The 15,277-nt window shown below is 45.0% G+C and overlaps 1 non-coding gene across 1 annotated transcript; it reads left to right on the plus strand.

Annotated features, from left to right (window-relative positions):
* The first annotated feature begins 12,106 nt into the window (after nucleotides 1–12,106).
* trnak-uuu (transfer RNA lysine (anticodon UUU)) lies at nucleotides 12,107–12,179 on the plus strand. The gene has a single exon. It is a non-coding gene; the product is annotated as a tRNA-Lys (tRNA).
* The last annotated feature ends 3,098 nt before the right edge of the window (nucleotides 12,180–15,277 follow it).

Below are 15,277 nucleotides of genomic sequence, written 5' to 3' on the forward strand. Positions count from 1 at the left end.
GAAGTCCTGCCAGAGTCAGGCTGGATTCTCCCCGGAGCAACAGCCTTGCTCTCAATCAGCTGATTTGTGTGTGCTTCCTCTGCAATCCTCAATAAATCCTCCTTGTGCAGCGTCAACACCTTGACTCGTCATCTTTGGCTCTGATTCACCAAAAATTCCACAACAGTTTGGGGGCTCGTCCGGGATCTAAATACAACATAAACGAGGTGAGTGCAAATGTTTCCTCTGTTAAATATTTAACTCAGGAAGTAATGCCTTACCTGTGGGGATGTTTGACTAGATAAAAGAACTATTTCATAGTGGACTGGAATTGTAAAAGCAAATTTCTAAACATAAAGAGCCAAAGATGTCCCTAAATTTTTTGATTGATTCTCATCAATCAGTTGCTAATCATTGATTAGTAACAATTGGGTTGTAATGATAAGTTTATTCTAATTTGGAACTGTGGCTGAGAGAGCTTAGGAAGAGTTTCTAGACGGCCCTGGGGGCCACTGGCGTGGAAGGGCTGAGCCCCTGAAGCGGCCTGGTTTTCACTGGGGTTAGATCCAAGACGGGCGTGGAAGGGCTGAGTCCCTGAAGCGGCGTCGCCTGAGGAGATTTCTGCTGGTGAAGCTTGTTGAAAACTGGGTGAGTGTGATTCTGCAGGTCACACCTCACGACTCTGACTCTCTCTTTCACTATAAAAAAGGGGGTAAATAAAGAAGAAGGTCATGATGCTGGGAGGTTGTTTAGGTTTGTAGAGGACATGTGTTGCTGTTTGTGTTGCTGTTTTGTGTGCAGTTATTGTTTGTGCTAACCGTTTGGTAAACACCAAAGTGTTGAACATAGGAAAAGAAGAGACAGGAAGTAGAACAGAGCGGCGTGGTCTGATCCTGGTGAGGGTTTTCAGAAACTATTCGATAAGTTCACACCGGTCGGGGTGGTCGGCAGGACCAAGTTTGGAATGTTTAGAAGAGTCACAATCTACGGCCCGAGCGATGATTTTGGCTGGTTACGCAGACAACCGAGTGATCTGAGAACACCGAGAGAGTTAAAGTTTACTTTGATGCATGGTGGTTTTGATTTGCTGGTTCTGTGTTAAACACTGATTGTGACTCCTCACTTGTGCCACAAAACCGAAGAGAAGCGTAAGGATAGAAATGCTGAAGGGAGAGAGACAGAGCAGAGAGAAAGACAGAGCACAGAGAGAGGCAGAGAGAGAGAGAGAGAGAGAGAGAGAGAGAGAGAGAGAAACAGAACAGGCAGAGAGAGAGGCAGAAAGAGAGGCAGGGAGAGAGAGTGAGAGAGAAACAGAACAGGCAGAGAGAGAGGCAGAAAGAGAGGCAGAGAGAGAGAAACAGAGAAACAGAGAGGCGGAGTGAAGTGAAGAGATGAAGAGTTTGATGAACAGGGAGGAAGAACAGGGAGTTAAGAAAAATAAGCAGGGTTTTAGCCAAAGGGAACGTTTTCAACCTGTTTGTTTTGTTTTGTGTTTTTTACATGTTTAAAATAAAGAATCCATCAACGAGTCAACAAAGTTGCTTGTTGAGCGGGAGAGTTGCAGGGGTGGAAGTAAAAATAACAAATACTCATGTTAAAGCGATACTTCAACATTTTGGCAAATTGGCCCATCTAGGGCAATTCCCCAATCATTTAGAACAGCATACTTACTTTGTTTGTGAGGGCGAGCTGTTGTTTATTCGGCGGTGAGTCTGAGGAGAGCTTCACGACGGACATAATGGAAGTGGACGGTACAGTAGCTTCCCTCGTCAAACTCATCAAATACACAATCCAACAACCCCAATAGGGAATAGGGGGGGGGGGGGGGGGGGGGTGGCAGCAGTGATCATTTTGGTCAATGATCCATAACAACGTCCTTTATAACTGTAAGTAATGTGCCCTGCATTAGAAATGTTTAACATTTTGCATGTGTGACCTTGTTAATAAATGCATTCAAATGAATTTTCTTGATTTCTTTCTAACAGCCTTTGTAAATATTATCTGTGATAGAAAGTTAATACAACTACTCCCAAAGTAATATACACCATTTTTTATTAATAAAATAACAGCAAAACGAACTATTTAACAAGCATTCTGGATTCTCCTTAACTCCAAGGTAGGTCTGGTAGAATCTCAAAATTAAGGGAGATAACGTCCCTTAGTCTCGCTCCTTTCCTCAACTTGTTTAGGAATGGGACAGCACTTAATTTCACAGGAGCGCACATTTTGAGGAATGAGGAGTAAGATTGAGGATTAAGCAGAGAATTGGGATTCGCCCTCAGACACTGTCTGTTGTGTCCTACAGGTCCAGATTTCTAGGCTACAAGGTAAAAATCTTCTTTTATAAAAGTGCCCAAAACCATTGTCCTGCCGTTCTGAAGTGCTAATGAAGACATGACATATGTCCTCCTTGTCCGTCCTCTCAGCTGGTCTCTGTGGACATGGCCGACAGTCACACTGCTGAGCCTCTCCTGGGACATCGTGGAGCAGAGCCTCGTCTTCAGACGCCGCAGAGAACTGAGGCGTCTCTCTGCTTCACAAGAGAACACTGAACCACCAGCAAAAGCCGGACCAGGGTCTCCACTGGAACCACCAGCAAGAACCAGGGTCTCCTGATTAAATAAGTACACATTACACTTCCATTGTAACTAGTAATCTGTAATCACTGCTGAAGACCCACCTCTTTGCCTTGGCCTTCAGCTTTCCTTGGTGCTCGAGTTTGAGACGTGTTTTAATTGTTTGTGCAGTTTTGTCTTTTCACCGTTTTTTGTTTGTTTCGATTCTCTGCACTTGTGTGAAGCACTCTGGCATGGCTATGCCGCTTGTAAATGTGCTATATAAATAAACTTTTACTTACTTACTTACTTAATCTGGGAGATGACCTTACCAACTCCGATTTTCTTATTTCTTTCTTTCTTTGTACAGACGTCGCCTCTTCATTCACCTGTTCTGCAGCTCTGTGTTTATTTCTGTTGATCTCTGCTCCTGGAAAAATAAAATAATGGAAAACACTCCTGAGACTGATGGTTCTCTGTGTCTGACACACCCTGGATGTTCAGTAGTGTTTGTTCTTGTGTCGATATTTCTTTAATGGTGCCAGAGCATCTTTACCAGGACAGAGATTTGTCAGTATATGTAGATTTGGTGCATTAGTTTGATCAGTCTAAAGTGATCTGAGGGCGTCTGATGGAGATTCTGTGGATAACAGACTGCCTCCTCTGATGTCGGTTGCTTTTCTTTTTGACATGTTGATTTGTGATCAGGTCTTTCCTCAGATTTTATTAATGAGAGAAGGAAACAGAATGACTGGCTGTACGCAGGTTGTACAGGAGGCAGTAAACAGCACAGCAGAATCAACCCTTCCATGAAACACCAGAGAGCAGGAGATTAAGAGGTCACGTCAGAGTTTTGCTCCAATAATTAAAGATAATAATAATCGTAATAAATGTTTCCAGCCTCCCAACAACAAAGGTAAGACAATAAGACTTCATGTTGTACTTCCTCTGCTGATTCAACAGGTTTTTGTGGTAAACTTGACAAGGCTTCATCAGACTGATCATTGTGGTGTTTTTGTTGTGGGCTATGTGTTTTTTTGTTAGAGGTAAATGTCATATTACTTCCGGGTGAGTGGACGCTGGCGCGTCTTGCTGCCGCTGCTCTCCGGCACTTTTAATGTGTGTGTTTTTATACTAATGGACTGATTACACGGACTGGTCATTTCTCCTGGCCTAATGGACTGACTTTGCTTCTTTTTGAGTGTCATCAAACTCACTTTGAAGTGTTTCTCTTAAATCACGTATTTTTTTGGTGCTTTCCGCCTCGGCAAACATTTGCCCACCTGTTGCCGTTCCACTCCCGGCACCGTCCCGTCATCATGTGGGCAAGCAATTTTTGTCTTTGGCTCACATGTATGTGGCTGTTCCTGCTGTCCTGCCATCATCCTGTGGCAGGATTATTTCAATACACCGCAGCAGAGCTCCACTGGATCCGCTATCACCTGCCTCAGCCCCCACCTCCTGTGCTGCACCAATTCCAGGACATCACTCTTCCCCCACGCCGTAAATATATCCACCGTGGGTCTCGCAGGCACTTCCATCACGACGACTCTACAGCCATAAAATCCTTCTGGTCCACTTCTCGCCGTCGTCTCAAAACCACCAGCCGGACTGTCGATCACAGCGCGTTAGCCGGCTTAGCTCGGTCGGCTAACTCAGCTGTCAGGCACGACACTACAGTCAACATCGGTCTGCTAAACATCCGCTCACCCACGAGCAAGGGACATCTCATCCAGGACATCCTCACCGACCGTAAGCTGGACTTTCTCTGCTTCACTGAAACTTGGCAACAGCCTAATGTTTACACTCAACTTAACAAATCTACTCCGCCTGGCTTTGTTTATGTCTGCCGTCCCTGTGGCAACGGACGCGGGGGTGGTATCGCGATACTTCACCGCGAGAAGTGGAAAGTTCTCCCCGTGTCCGTGCCCCCACTCACCTCATTTGAATGTCTGGCTTTTAAGTTGCCTGGTCCCGCTCCCACTGTAATTGCCACCGTTTACCGTCCCCCCAAGCCAAACTGTAACTTTTTAGATGAACTCTCCACCCTCCTCACCCACCTGTCTACCTTGTCCCCTAACGTCATCTTGCTAGGTGACTTCAATATACATATAGACAATACTAATCTCCCTCTCACCAAAGATTTTTTGTCATGTCTGGAGAGCTTTGATTTTGCTCAATTCACCGACTTCCCAACCCACAAAAAAGGACATTTTCTGGACTTAATCTGCTGTTCTGGCCTCGCTCCCTCCAACTTCACTGCCGATTAACTTCCTGTTACTGACCACTTCCTCCTCACCTTCAGCGCCACACTCTCCCTCTCCATCATCAAGCCCCCCCGTTTCATCTCTTTTCGGAATATAAAGGACGTCAACTGCGACACTCTTTCCACCAGCCTTCGTTCTGTCTCTATCCCGGACTCCCTCTCCAACCCTGAAGAACTGGTCATCCTCTACAACAATAGCCTTCAGGACATTCTTAACTCTCTCGCCCCAGTCAAAACCCGTCAGGTCTCTTTCTCCTCCTCTGCCCCCTGGTTCACCTCTGAGCTCCGAGAGATGAAAGCCAGGGGTCGTCAACTCGAGCGTCTTCATAAAAAATCTGGTCTTACTATCCACAAGGACATGTACAATAACCATCTTCTTCTCTACAAGGACTCCATAACTCAAGCCAAAACCAGCTATTACTCCAGCCTCATCATCACCAACGATGGAAATTCAAAAACACTCTTCTCTCTGTTTAACAAAATTACCCAACCATCAAACTCCCTCCCACCCCATCTGTATTCCACTGACTCCTGTAACTCTATAATGCAGTTTTTCAATCGCAAAATCAGCAATATCCACCAGAATCTTTGCTCGATCAGACCATCTCCCTCCCCATCACCCCCTCTTCTCCACTCTCACTATTTTTCCAGTTTTCATCTCCCCAGTCCTCCCGAAATTGCTGATATAATCCGTGGTGAAGAAGGAGCTGAGCCGAAAGGCGAAGCTCTCGATTTACCGGTCAATCTACGTTCCCACTCTCACCTATGGTCATGAGCTTTGGGTCATGACCGAAAGGACAAGATCCCGGATACAAGCGGCCGAAATGAGCTTCCTCCGTAGGGTGGCTGGGCGCTCCCTTAGAGATAGGGTGAGGAGCTCAGTCACCAGGGAGGAGCTCGGAGTAGAGCCGCTACTCCTCCACATCGAGAGGAACCAGCTGAGGTGGCTCGGACATCTGTTTAGGATGCCTCCTGGACGCCTCCCTAGGGAGGTGTTCCGGGCATGTCCCACTGGGAGGAGACCCCGGGGAAGACCCAGGACACGCTGGAGAGACTATGTCTCTCGGCTGGCCTGGGAACGCCTTGGGATCCTCCCAGAGGAGCTGGAGGAAGTGTCTGGGGACAGGGAAGTCTGGGCATCCCTGCTGAGACTGCTGCCCCCGCGACCCGGCCCCGGATAAGCGGTAGAAAATGGATGGATGGATGGATGGATGGATAATCCTAAAATCAAAGCCCTCTACCTGCCAGCTTGATCCCCTCCCCACATCCCTGGTCAAATCCTGCCTCCCCTCTCTTCTCCCTCTCATATGTACTATCATCCATTCCTCACTCTCCTCTGGTATTGTTCCTTCTTCATTTAAAACAGCATCTGTTACCCCCATGCTAAAGAAATTTGGTTCAGATCCCAACAATTTTAATAACCTCCGCCCCATTTCTCACTTACCTTTCATTTGTTGAGCGGGGGGGGTGGGGGGGGGGGGGGGGGGGGGTGGGTGGGTGGGGGGGGGGTGTGCGCTGAGGAGCAATGCCGAACAATACCGATCAGTGCCGGGGGGGGAGGGGGTGCGCGCTGAGGAGCAATGCCGAACAAGCGGGGCACACGGAACACAGAGCGTCGTGGCGCCCCTTTTACGACCGCGGCGTAGTTCGCCTAGTTCGCCTATGCCTAGAGCCGGCCCTGGCTCCTCGGTCTCCCCTCCCCTCAGGTCAAGAGTCTGGGTGTCATCCTCGACAGCACTCTCTCCTTCCAGTCTCACATAAATTGCATTACTCGGTCTGCTTGCTTTCACCTCCGCAATATCAATCACCTCCGTCCCTCCCTCACTCCTCACGCTGCCTCCATCCTTGTCCACAGCCTTGTAACCTCCCGTATCGATTATTGTAATGCTCTCCTTTTCGGCCTTCCACAGAAATCACTCCATAAACTTCTACTGGTCCAGAATTCAGCTGCTCGAATCATCTCAAAGACCCCTTCTCACCACCACATCACCCCCATCCTCCACCACCTGCACTGGCTCCCGGTCAAGCACAGGATTCATTTCAAAATTCTACTGTTCACTTTTAAGGTCATCAATAACCTGGCACCCCCATATCTGTGTGACCTCCTCCACATCTCCACTCCAGCTCGTTCCCTCAGATCCTCCTCCTCCATCCACCTCACTGTGCCCCCTGCCCGCCTCAGCACCATGGGGGGCGGGGCCTTCAGCCGCTCTGCTCCCCAGCTCTGGAACTCTCTCCCCCCGGACCTCCGTAATCTGAACTCTCTGCCCCTCTTCAAGTCCAGACTTAAAACCCATCTGTTCAGATCTGCATCCTCCACTTAGTTTTCTTCTACTATTCTCAGTTCCTTACCAACATTATTTGCTGTGTTGTTACCTATGATTTTATTTATTTATTATTTTATTGTTTCTCTCATTGTTGTTTTAACTTTGTAAAGTGTCCTTGAGTTCCCTGAAAGGCGCTTTGAAATAAAATGTTTTATTATTATTATTATTATTATTATTATTATTATTATTATTATTATTATTATTAACACTGTGCCGACTTTCTGAATGGATTAATCAGGCTAAAATAACAGTTTACAGGACGCAGAGACACTGATGATCCACCGCTGTCCATCTCATCCGTGCACATTTACGCGCTGCTGTATTTCCTATGAGACAGCGTCAGTCAGATCCTGCTTATCTGCTCGAAGATAAAATACTACACATCAGGAGAGCTGACAACACTCAGTCTGTGCCTCTCTGTTCACCTGTTCAGCGCTATGGCTCTGAGATGTTTGGCTCTGCAGCAGCGATCTGTCGGCAGGAGAGAGTGTCTGCCTTCAGGTTTATAAGAAATGAAATATAGCCATAATCACTTTAATAAGAGCTCACTGAAGGGGAGCTGCTGGAACATCAGGTTTTGCATTATGGGAACATGTCATTAATGTCATTAATATAATTCTCTCTCCGTGGTGCCGAAGCTTGTAAGTCCCGCTTGTTGCGGGTGTATGTTGTGTAATGATGTTATTATGACTTTTATTGTTTGGATTAAAAGGCCCGGTCATTTGCCCCGCCCCCGGCCCAACTCTGATTTGTTCCGCTAGTGGCGTGGAGGGAACGCTTTATTAATGCGTACCCACACTATAGAAGGCGTACCCTCGCCTTAATAAAATATTCTGCAGCCTAACACCTCCGGGGCTCCGTGAAAAACATATGACTTTTTTTTATTAATAAATAAATACCCAAAAAATGGGCGCTACCTGTAGTTGACACTTCAGCATGACCACTGTAACAGGTCACCGCTCGCCACTGCTGTAATGGAGGTTATGTAATGTGAATTTTACTCCTCAATTTTCCAATTCTGCCGCCAGATGATGACTACCCGCTCTACTTAACCTCTGATTGGCTCTGACCGGAAGACAGTAGACGTTTAGAGCAACCAATCAGAGCAACCAAAGGAGAGGGGGGTTGAGTGGCGTCAACTCAAAGCCCGCCCCTGAGTGCCAAAAGTCAACACCACCGCGCGAGCAGACAGCTCAGACATATCACCGTACGTGCAGAAAGAGATTGCTCGCGCACAGAAAGGGATGTCGCGCACGTAGGAAGTGACCGCGCGAGCGCAGAAAGAGACCACGCGTGTGCAGGGAGGTATCGCGAGCGCACAGAGAGTGGTAATTGTGCGCGATTATGATTTTTTTGCACGCAAAATTTTGGCACTAAAATCAAGTCAAGTCAAGTCAAGGCAGCTTTATTTATAGAGCACATTTAAAGGTGCTGCAGGCAGGATTTTGCTAGTCATTGCTAATTTTTCTGTGTTTTCTTTAGATTAAATGTGACAGTATCCATTGATAATCCTTTAGGAGTGTAGCATAACTGCACTACTTCGAGGGCGCAGTGTTTCCATCTGTCTCTGTTCTGAGCTGAAAAGGAATCTCGACAGCTCCAGGTATCTTTGACCAATCAGAAGAGCCCATGAGGCTCTAACCATGATTGGTTGAGGGGCGTTCGTCGCACGTTCTTGTGGGAGGGGCTTAACTTGCGTAAGGGCGTGATGTCAGAGGAAACAGGACAGGATTGGCTGTGCTGGGTTTCAAATCGCCATCTTAGATGGGTCAAATTGCCGTCTTGCTTAGGTAAACCTAAGCAAGATGGCGGAGATGCTGAATCCTGCCTACAGCAGCTTTAAAGATGGCTTCGCCGCGCCAAAGTGCTTCACATAGTGCAATCGGTAAAAATAGACATAAGAAGTGCATAAAAGTCAAAATTCATAAAAACACTCAATAAGACACATCTTAATCAAAGACAAAACAAACTAAAAACACAGTAAGGCCTAATTGAAGGCCAGCGAGAAGAGATACGTCTTAAGCTGGGATTTAAAAATCCCTACAGACTCAGCTGCTCGGATGTTGGGGGCCGTTACAGAAAAGGCTCTGTCCCCCCTGGTCTTCAACCTCGACCTCGGGACAACAAGAAGGCGTTGGTCAGCCGACCGTAACGCTCTGGACGGGGTGAAGGGGAGGAGAAGATCAGCCAGGTACGGTGGGGCAAGATGGTGAACAGATTTAAAAACTGTTAGGAGGATTTTAGTTGCAGATGGGGAGCCAGTGGAGCGACGAGAGAACCGGGGTGATGTGAGCGTGTTTTTTGGTGCAGGTGAGGAGTCGAGCGGCCGAGTTCTGGACTAACTGCAGGCGGTGGAGTTGGGTTTTTCCGATACCAGGGTAAAGACTATTGCAGTAATCCAGGTGGAATGTGACAAAGGCGTGCATGGCCTGCTCTAACCCTGCCTGGAGAAGCTACGCTCTGATATTTGCCAGGTGTCCTCAGATTGAAAAAGCTTCTTTTAACAACTGCACTAATCTGCTGCTCAAACTTAAATGAGTTGTCTAAAATCACACCCAGATTCCTAACAGCTGACTTGGAGTTATCGGCGAGAGAACCCAGGGTGTTGGTGTGAAGTGGAGGGGTGGAGGGGTTTTGCCAAACACAATGACCTCTGTCTTCTCCTGGTTAAGGTTGACAAAGTTAGCTGTCATCCAAGCCTTAATGTCCGACAAGCAGTTTAGCAGTGGCTGGAGAGCAGCAGGGTCATTGGCCTTAAAGGGGAGGTACAGCAGATATACAGAGGAGGTACAGGAGATATTGTGTTTTTTATATATATATATATATATATATATATATATATATATATATATATATATATATATATATATATATGTGTATATATATATATATATATATATATATATATATATGAATGAATGAATGAATACATTTATTCGAGGTACAGGAAAAGCAACACAAAATATATTGTACAATAACTAACACAAAATTCCCCACACTGGGCAGAAAAAAAAAGATTATACAGAAGCAATATAAAAAAATAATAATAATAATTAAAAAAATGAAAATGAAAAAAAAAATTAATTATAAAAAAAAAGAAGAAATAACAAAAACAACAAAACCCCAACAACAATATTTACAATTAAGAACTAGACATACAGTATGTTGTTTTCAAATTTGATGACTGTGCCTCAAAAAGGAGTGGGATGAAGATAACTTGTTAACTCCCACCCCTTGTCTTCCTAAACATCTTTCGGTTGCCATAATAATGAATGAAGTGCCAATAGTATATATGTATATATATATATATATATATATATATATATATATATATATATATATATATATATATATATATATATATATATACACACACACACACACACACACACATATATATATATATATATATATATATATATATATACATACACACACATACATATATATATATATATACACACACACACACCTACACATACATATTACCATTATTAATACCACCGCCCTTAACACATCATCAACACATATCAACATATAGAAGGATATCTCCAGTAATTGTAATCAATGGTGCTAATTGTTTATATTTAACTTTAATTTAAGCATGGTGTTATATGGACCTGCTGCCAGAGGGGGACAGTCCTCAGGCAACAGGACCACCTTATGGAAGTGTCTGTACTGTGCATTAAAAAGACAAGAATTGGGAGTCTACTGCTAGATGGTGGTGGCCTCCCAGCAGCAGAGCCCCCCTTGCCTGCCCTACACTAAAGACTTGTTAAGTGTAATATTTATTATGTATTTGTTTAAGATTAGCACCATTATCACTTACTGTATTGATTTTATGTTTGCAAAGTAAAATAACATGTTATACATGTTATATCTCTTAAGGGCAGTAAATACAGGAGAAATAAAATGGGACCGAGGATGGGACCTTAAGGCACCCCACAGGAGAGGGGGCCAGCAGACAAGGTGAAGTCTCCCAGCTGAACAGAGAAGGTCCGGTCAGTCAAGTAGGAATGAAAAACCTCCCGGACTGCACCTTTGATGCCCAGGTGTTCGAGACGAGACAGCAGGACCCTGTGGTCCACTGTATCGAAGGCGGAAGTGAGGTCTAGAAGCACCAGGACCACAGGACTACCTGAGTCCGCAAAAATGACGCCATAGACGCAGCATTGGGTTCACCATCACAAGATCAGACGAGATTTCCACTTTATTTTAGAGAAAACTGAAATTAAAAATATATGACAAGAAAAACAGACTTTTTATTAAACAGTCACTAAACAATAAAGGTGCATTTTGAAATGTTGTATAATTTGCATCCATGCATGGCCTCAGCATGAGCATGAACTTCTTTCCTCAAATGATTTTTTTATTTTTATTAAAGTGCAAACAATAGAAGTAAAACTGTAACCAGAGTCCTACTCTGTCAGTACAGAGAGCACAGAGCTCCTGTTAGTCACGGTGTTCAGGACTATTCTCTGACAGTTCTTACATATTGACCGTGTCTTGCCTGTCACTCGGTCGCTGTTCATTATATCCACTGGGACCCAAAATGCTGCCACAAAAACTATTCAAAGGTTTTTGTGGCAAAAAAAGAACACAAAAAAGAGTTCATTGCTGAATCTAAATGGGTAAACATCCCAGTGGAGACATGCAAGAAGCTGCTAAGTAATGATAGGAGGAGGTTGATCACTGTAATAGCTAATGAAGGCTTTTCTATTGATTATTGAGAACAGTGTGAATCATTCTGGACATGACACTTTTTGTTAAATGTAGATAAAAACTCATAAACTGTTTTTCCACCACAGTGCTTCTTGTACATCATCTTGTTAACTTTAGGATGAAGTCTGCATCATTACTGGTCAATAAATGTAAGTCAGTCAGACAAGGCTCCACTTTCTCAGCCACGGTGGACAGGAAAATTGTTTCGTCTCAATCATAAGTGAGGGGTATGGAGCCACTAAAGACTCTGCTGTCAAGCCTGGGTAGCTCAGATGGTAGCGCATCAGACTTTTAATCTGAGGGTCCAGGGTTCAAGTCCCTGTCCAGGTGCTGTAAGGGGTGGTTTGTGTATGGATCCATGCAGCAGAGGGTCACAGTGCTGCTGTGTGTCTGTGGCCAAAGCACATGTCATTTATCTAATGGTGACATGCTGTGTTTTCTCCTGATGATGCCGTTTTTCGAGAAGTCTCACAGGTTCTGTTGACATTGAGATAATCTTCCTCTGTGACTTCTTTGACTCCCATGAGCTGGATGTGATGTTCCTGTCAGAGACGTGGCTGCTTGAAGGTGGATAGGTCCCCCCTGCTGGAACTCTGTCCCCAGGACTGTGGCTTCTTCAGCTCTCCCAGCATGCCATTGGGCTCACTTGGGGCCCATTTCTGTCTTTCTGGATTGTTTGAAGTAATTGAAGTCAAGTTGACCATCATTCAAGTCATCATGACTCATGTTTTCATTTCCTTTGGTCAGGATGTGGTCATTGGATGAACACTGTCCAGGCTGTCAGGAGTCTGGATCACCTGCCTGATTCATGACAATCAGTTGAGTGTTTTTGTTCCTTCAGTATGTGGGCTCGTTGGTCTAGGAATATGATTCTCACTTAGGGTGTGAGGGGTCCCGGGTTCAATTTCCGGACGAGCCCTTCAGTTGTACCTACCAATGGTTTTCAGGTTTGTTTAAAGAAGTAGTCTGTCTACCAGAGGAGAATAATGTGATTAGTTCGATATATTCCAGTTAAAAGTGAGGCTAACGAGTGTGGAAACCCTCCTCAGATTCATAGTGATGATCTGGTTGGTGGAGGAGCGACCGCCCCTCAGTGACGTGGAGGGAAACCCCGTAGCGTCAGCACAGGTTCTGTCGGTGCCATTTTCTATTGAATAATTTATAGGGGTGGGACGAGACACAAATTCCATGAGACGAGATGTCTCGCGAGATTGAGTCCACGAGATCGAGACGAGACGAGGGGGGGATGTTAGTCACGCAACAAAGACTAGCCAACTTACCTCAACGAAAAGTCCCTGAATTCAGTGGCGATCCTCTTGAGTTCCTGCCATTCCTGAAGGCGTTCGAGCACATCATTCACAGTCAGACAGACAATGATGCAACTGTGGGGGGCAGCGCGGTACTCACATGCACCGTCAGAGCACGGAGTGTCGGGTCGGGGTGCCCCTTGTACGGCCACGGCCCCCTCCGCTGTACACTGCGCCCAAGGCGGCCGCCTAGTTCGCCTATTCCCATTCAAACCACGGTGCACAAACGACGCCAGGACTGCAGTTGCACTTCATGCCACTAGGTGTGCTGTTTGCATGTTCAACCTTATTTTACACAGACACCACAGAGGATGAAGAGCGCCGCAGCCGCTGCAGGCTCTCTCTGCATGTTGTTAGAAAAAGAGTGTGAGCCGGCAAGACGTGGTGATATGTTCGTTGATGCGACCATTTTTTTAATAAAAGAGAAGAACTTAACGATCGTTTCCGCACATTTTCTTTACGTCGTATCAATTAAACTGTATCACAAGTAGTTTGTGTACTCAAAAGACCAAGATTCCTTGCGGATAGAACATGCGCAGAACAGTATTTCATGTCCCTTTCAACCAGGTTTTTAATATGAATATGAGCATATTCAGGGTTTTGCACGTGTTTATATGGCTGTGCGCCATGTAATGTATTATTCCGTCATTATTCCAGTTAATAAAGAGTTTTTTCCTTTATATAAACGTACTCAATCTCGCCGCATTCGATCTCGTCCCATCCCTAATAATTTAAGTTCATTTTTACTTGTGATTATTTGGAAATGTTTAGTTTTTGCATGCTGCAGAATATCTGTGATAATATTATAGCTGCATTTACTGTTATAATTTGTATTTTTATAATTTGCATTCAGTGTAATGTTAGATTTACCAGGGTAAATAGCCAATAAGAACTGACGCTGAGCAATGATGTTTTTGGAGCTCACGCATTTATCGGATGTGAAAAAGATGTGTGTTTTTTTTTGTGAGAGAATCATTAAAGACGGCGCGAACACACTGTTTTCTACCGAGCAGTAGTAGTAGTAGTAGTAGTAGACTCGTTCTTTCCGTCTGACTGAGCGGTTATTTGTATGAATGTCAAGAAGGAAATGGTCAAGAAGTTAAGAACAGACATTTAGCCACCACAGGTTCAGCCTGCTGAACGAAGCCACACCTGGCTTTACCAACGTGACACAGCTGCTGAAGGAGCTCCGGCTCCATGCTGCTCACTCAGAGGAGGAAGAACCAGATGTTGGACTCTGCAGGCCAGGGGCCTCGCTGATCACACACTGTGGAGGATCCACACTAAAAGTCTACCAGCACCAAAAGCAGAAACATCCTCTGGTTTATAAAGCATGCAGCTCTTTCCCTTTATAAATCCAGTCCAGCTGGAAGGCTGTGCAGGTGGATTCACCTCATATCACCCTCCACACACACACTTTCTACCAGGAATGGTCACAGTACCTCAGGAAGATTTGATCTCAATAAGCTGCTGATCGCTGGAGTTTTACTCTCAATCATGGCAGAGAAGACGAGGAGAAGGAGTTTCAACAACTTCTACATTGACTTGTTGAAGGAAATATGATTTTACCAGAGGATTTTACTGCTTTTTATTCCAAAATTTTACAGCTACTATTTCTCTCTCTTTCTGGTTGCCTCGACCAGCCTTGTGGCTTCTGGAGTCATCTGAAGGTTTTTTTCAGACATTGTTAAGTGTTTTTGTTGTGTTTAACTTGGACTGGCTGACTCCATCTGTTATCAGGGCTTTGTGTCAGTATCTGGTCTGAACCCCGACCGGGAGGAAGAGACTCAGAGAAGGTCTGTGAGCGACAGCTTTCTCGTCTGTTCTTCCCTCTCTGAGAGAATCCTTTTTAAACTGGGAGGACGAGAGAAGGGTAAATTGTCCCTTTCCATGTATCAGACAGCAGAGGAGTGATTTGACATAAGGTGATAAACAAGCTTTTGTTATCTGAAAAGGCATGTGAATGGAGTATGTAAATGACGACCAGGGCTCAGACGCTGCCAGCAAGTCTACCCGTCTCTCCTGTATATAAATGAGCTGGGTTGGGAGGGTTACTTTTAAATTGTAATCCGGTACAATTACAAGTTACTTGTCAAAAAATGTAATCAGTAACTTACCCTA

Source organism: Salarias fasciatus, unplaced genomic scaffold (assembly GCF_902148845.1).
Source record: "Salarias fasciatus unplaced genomic scaffold, fSalaFa1.1, whole genome shotgun sequence".
Taxonomy (NCBI): domain Eukaryota; kingdom Metazoa; phylum Chordata; class Actinopteri; order Blenniiformes; family Blenniidae; genus Salarias; species Salarias fasciatus.